At 42.1% G+C, this 6,000-nt stretch overlaps 1 protein-coding gene across 3 annotated transcripts in view; it reads right to left on the reverse strand.

Moving 5' to 3' along the window:
* abca4a (ATP-binding cassette, sub-family A (ABC1), member 4a) overlaps positions 1-6,000 on the reverse strand; it is a 55,061-nt gene that overhangs the window by 42,383 nt on the left and 6,678 nt on the right. The window lies entirely within an intron of this gene.

The raw sequence follows: 6,000 nt of genomic DNA on the forward strand, positions 1-6,000 counted from the left end.
GTCTCTGTATGTGATCCTGTTGTCAACTAGCAACCAATGCGTCTCTCGCCCAATGACAGCTAGGATAGGCTCCGGCACTACCCTGAGTGATCCTGAGGATAAGTAGCATAGACCATGGATGAATTCATTAATGAATGAAAGAAACACATTCATCTTGTCTGTCAGCTGTTACATTTTTGTAACAATATCAATTGTATCAATTTTCGTCAAGCTGTTTGCAGAATCGCACAAGGTCTTTGTTATCCTATTTCAACGATTAGTATACTGCAGTTAAATGTTGCTACATAGACATTTGTTAAGTTATCATTGACACCTTCAGATTGCATCAGTTGTTGTTATGTTATTCTTCAAGTGGTGGGGTAAAGATCTGAGTCTATTCACGTTCATAATGTTTTGAAATCCCCAGCAACTTCACACAGAGCCAGATTATTTGGTCCTCTGAAAGGTTGAGGTTGAGGTTTTTGTCGAGCACTCTCTTTTTCTTTCTCTCTCTCTCACTCTCTTTCTTTTTCTCTCTTTCTCTCTCTCCTGAGGATTGGTTGGTTTGCTCAGAGATTGTCCCGCCAGATCAACACAATAGGCTAAAGGGTCAGGAAACGGAGTGAGGCCAAGACACACAACTGCCAGAGGACACATCCTTCCTCCTTTGCATTTCTATGTATCACACCGCGCACATGTGTGTGTGTGTGTGTGTGTGTGTGTGTGTGTGTGTGTGTGTGTGTGTGTGTGTGTGTGTGTGTATGTATCTGAACATCTAGTCCAGTAGTTAGAGGGAAGCTGCATGGCTACTTCCTGTCTGATTGCTACCTCGCTTTCAGAACTAACGTTGGTTAGCCTTTGTGATGAACGAAGAAGCAACTCATACATCACGTCATACGTCTTCTCCTTCCAGTACAAGGCCTCTCCATCACCAAAACTCCAGCCAGGCCTCTTCATGCCACACATGGTGACTGGGGTCTTGCGGCCCTAGGCTACCCTAGCAGGGGATCTGTGAGTAGCAGCGGGCCCTATAGACGTAATGCGCAGGCCCACTCCAGTGGATATGTACAGGCACCTATCAACTTCTGTCCCACTGCCTTGGGGGTGAGTCTGGGATGACAAAAGGCTAAGGGAAAGAAACACTCCAAAAGAAAAGCATTGTGCTGGTTGAACACTACAGGTGGTATTCCAGAAAACTAGTGTCTGATGACGGGCGCAGGTCTGAATGTGCTGGCAGCTCCTAGTCAGAACCCTGCACGCCACTGGCACAGGACTATCTCTGGTTGATAGCAGCTGAGGTTGAGTGACAGCCGCTCCAGGCAGATTCCTGTGCATCTAAGCAGCTCTATTTAGGAGCCACGCTGCTTACACCTATTGGGTAGGAGTCTAGAAAACGGGGCCCTAAAAATCGCCCACTCAGATCATCCTGCATAGGGGACCGCATCTATCAGGACATTCCACCCAGTGCTCAAAGAAACAGAAGAAAATGATCCGTCGCAAACTGGCTACGTGGAACATACGAACCCTCCTGGACCCTGATGGAGTCAGTGACTGGCCACAGAGGAGAACTGCACTCATTGCAGCAGAACGTAACCGCTACAATGTTGACATAGCAAAACCATAGCAAAACCTCTTAGGGAAACCAGGTTCCCAAAGGAAGTCTCCCTGACGGAAGTAGGGCAGGCTTACAACTTCTTCTGGAGGGGTAACCCATCAGGGGCACAGCATCAGCATGGTGGTGGATTAGCAATACAAAAAAATACACCTCTACCAACACTCCCAGAAACATCAATTGGCAAAAGAGAAAGGCTTATGTCACTAAGGATCCCTCTGGCCAAGAAGCGATTTTTCACCCTTCTGAGTGTTTATGCTCCGATTCGTCCATCAAAGGATGACGTGAAGGACTACTTGTACTGAGTATTAGATGAGGCTCTCCATCAGGTAACCAAGGAGGACAAGGTCTTCTTGTTGGGAATTTCAATGCTAGAGCAGGGAAGGCAGTAAGGTGTGGAAGGGAGTCATTGGAAGTCATGGTATCACAGGTCAAAACCAATGGCTGTTAAGCCTTTGTGCTGAACACAAGTTGACCGCACACAAACACCCTCTTCCAGCTCAAAAATTAACACAAAACATCCTGGATCTATCCATGCTCCAAACATTGGCACTCATTGGACTATATCATTGTGCCAAGTTCTGCTATAAAAGACGTCTTACTTACCCGAGCAATGAGAGGCTCAGAGTTACCATCGACTAATTACATCGACAAACATGGAGGCTACCTCTACACTCGCACAGTCTACCTCTTTATTGCAGATGTCTGGCAGCAAGAAATGGTTCCTCAACAGTGGAGGGACTCAAATATCATCATCCCCATCTACTAAGACAAAGGAGATAAGTCCCTCTGTGCCCTTAGCCATGGCATTTCACTACCTGCGATTGCCAGCAAAGTCCTGGCCAAAATTATGCACAGAACTGGTGGATAACACCTCAGAGCAATTATTGCCTGAATCACAGTGTGGATTCAGAAGGAACAGAAGCACTGTGGACATGGTCTTTACAGGAAGGCAACTTCCTGTGAAGGATCTGTACTGGTGTGCGTCAGGGATGTGTCCTTGCTCCAGTACTTTTTAATAACTTCCTGTTCCCTGTGACACTGCTGCTACGTGAAAAAAATCAGGGACAGTGGGATTATGGTGGACTTCAAGCTCGACGGAAACCTTTTTAACATCAGAAAGGTTCAGGCTGTCACGAAAGTAACCTCCAAGTACATCATCGAGCTACAGCATGCAGGTGACTGTGCAGTTCTGGCCCACTCACCAGAAGCACTTAAAGCTCTACTCACAGTTCCTGCAAGTGCCTATGGCAGACTGGATCTCTATCTAAAGGTAGCAAGACTGAGGTACTGTGCCAGTACGCAGCTCAACCGACAACCTTCCCCGTATCAGACCAGCCCCTTGCAATTGCAGAATCTTTTAAATACCTCGGCAGCTTCTTCTCCAAAGACTGGAGCATGGAAAGGGAGATACAAAACCAGATCATTCAAGCATCATCTTCTTTTGGGTGACTCATTTCAGAACAAATACCTCAACCTCTGCACTAAAACATACGTTTACCAGGCAGTAGTCCTAACCACAATCCTCCGCAGTTGTGAAACATGGACACTGTACACACGACACATAGGAATGCTCGATAAGCATCAGATGCCTACAATGCATCTTGGGTGTATCCTGAAGCGACCGGATCCCCCACATGGAAATACACCCCAAACTCCACCAGTCGGAGGGTCTGCCGACAAATAGAGCACAGACTTGAGGAGGACCAAATTGATAGATGGATGAAGGAATGCATAAGGAGACATGAAGCCAGCACCATATCGACAATCCCAGCCTGTGGATTCACCTCAGACAGTGTGGCTCAAGGATTGGACTCTATAGCTACAGCGAGACTCACAAATAGCAGAGGTAGGTCCATCATTGGACACAATGGACCACCAAGAGGGTGTGTGTGTGTGTGTGTGTGTGAAAGAGAGAGGATAATGGGTTGTGTATCTTATGAGTTTGCTTTTCATATTAAACAATAAAAATGACTTATATTTGCTGAAACTGGTAACAAGCCTCCGACTCAATTCGCACAAGTATTTGAGGCTTTAACTTCTAAAATATTTCTGAGAAGAAGAATGATGTTATCCCATGTGATAGTTAATGGAGGTTAGATGGAGGACAGGGGCTTTTCTCTTGTTGTTGCTGTTGGTCTTTACTCTCAGTTTTTCCTCAGTTAGTTCAAAAGCGAGAGGCCACATCTGCTGCCCAAGTAATGCGTGGGTTTGCTTCGCCAGTTCCCCATGGAGCACCAGTCAATTTGTCTGTTTGTTTATTAACTTTAAATATGCCCTGTCAGTTTCTATCCAGATCACCACCACTCATTATTGAGGCTCGTGAAAAATATAACAGGGTTGTTTATCATGTCGCACCTAAGAGTACTCATATGAGGAAAACCTTATATGTATTTGTAACTCGTCTTATAGCAAGAGAATGTTGTTGGTATAAGGATCATATCAGGAGAAAATTGGGGTTTAGTGTACAAACAGGAGCAGCTGTAAATGGGATCCCAAACCCCCCAGATGGTTCAAACTTGTTTTTATAGGCAATTTGGTTGTACTAATCGATACCGCCCAGTAGTCCAGGCCTTGCGAGTTCATTTTGAAATGATTAAATTGTATTAACTAGAATTAATCTTCAGAGGCTATAGTATCATCTCAACTGTAGCCCATTGCAATGATGTAAATGCAGTACAGAAGTGCATGATAACAATTTGTAAAAACACAATTATGGTGTTGACATTCTTTGCTTCGTCCTTTTTTTGTAAATTGTAAAATTGTCACTTTAACTTTCTGGACAATTTTCATTTTAAGGATAGGAATCCGGCATCTTGCAAATGACATTGATCAAATGTCTACTGAAGCTGAAAAGTGAAAGAAATTATAATGAGAACAGGTTAGACAACAGAGATGGAAGACATTCTCCACCTGAACAACCTGAACTTTTTATCAAAGTAAAAGTACTTTTACATCATCGCCTGTTTATCTTGGCTTGTTTGTTGTATTTGGAAAGAATTGCAAAAGATATAATCAAGGGGTAATTTTCTAGCAAATATGAAAATATAATTAAAGTTATAATGAATTCTATCATATTGTCATTTGTATGGTACTATGTATTTTTGTTGTCTGTGTGCGTTTGTCTTTTATAAAGCTTCTACCATTGTGAAAGAACACTAAATAATATATGATGTGTATATTTTATGACAGCGATTGTGGTCGATTCTGTCATCCAGCAACAGCAGTCATGGATTTCCCTTCTTCACAAAAGTCAGCTGGAGCCAAAAGCAAATGTGTTTCACATCCTACATTCAAATATATATATTTATATAGATATATGCACTGCTCAAAAAAATAAAGGGAACACTTAAAAAACACATCCTAGATCTAAATGAATGAAATATTCTTATGAAATACTTTGCTCTTTACACAGTTGAATGTGCTGACAACAAAATCACACAAAAATGATCAATGGAAATCAATTGTATCAACCCATGGAGGTCTGGATTAGGAATCACACTCAAAATTAAAGTGTAAAAACACACTCCAGGCTGATCCAACTTTGATGTAATGTCCTTAAAACAAGTCAAAATGAATCTGTGTTGCTTCCTGAGTGGACACTATGATTTCACAGAAGTGGGATTGACTTGGAGTTACATTGTGTTGTTCAAGTGTTCCCTTTATTTTTTTGAGCAGTATATTTTATAACAGATTCATGATATAAATCCGTGGCCAGAACAATTCCAAAAAAATTATGAAAATTGGAAGGAATATATAGAATTGACTATTTTATTATGATGAAGACAGAGCGTGTGTGTTTGTGTTTGTCATTCCTACTTTGCAAACCCTGCCAAAACCATTACTGACTCACACTAGTTTAACCTCCTCTCCCTGAGCCAATTGTTGACTCTCCGACTGAGCTCTTAAAGGTCTTTGCAAATAAATTACCAAAGATGTCAACAACTTTATGGGACCTGTGCAAGTGCCACTTAACGCCATCTTTCCTTATTCATCAATGAGAAAAATGTATGAGAATGAATCACTGATTTGTGGATTGATGAATAGTTTATGGGCAATACTAGGAGCTGTGTATATATCTTGATGAAAGTCTGTTATCAAGATAATGATATTGCGTTATTACAATTATTGAAGGGTTGGGTGTTTCATTCACCATCACTGCTAGGAGACATCTCCCCACACTAATGACCAAAATAAGTACGCACTAAGAAAAACACATACAAAGCAATAACACCCAAATGTCAGTCACTCCATGTTTACTGTATTGTACTCTATTGTTGTGTGTTCTTTGGTATTGCACATTGATTACAATAACTTTTGAACTTCACAATGGTTTCCCCTGGGTTCTCCAGTTTCCTCCCGCAGTCCAAAAACATGCAGTTGATTAACTGGAAAAAAATTGGAAAATC

The sequence above is a fragment of the Fistularia commersonii genome, chromosome 8, assembly GCF_037954325.1.
Source record: "Fistularia commersonii isolate RoL2024-O1a breed Wild chromosome 8, RoL_Fcom_v1.0, whole genome shotgun sequence".
In the NCBI taxonomy this organism is placed as follows: domain Eukaryota; kingdom Metazoa; phylum Chordata; class Actinopteri; order Syngnathiformes; family Fistulariidae; genus Fistularia; species Fistularia commersonii.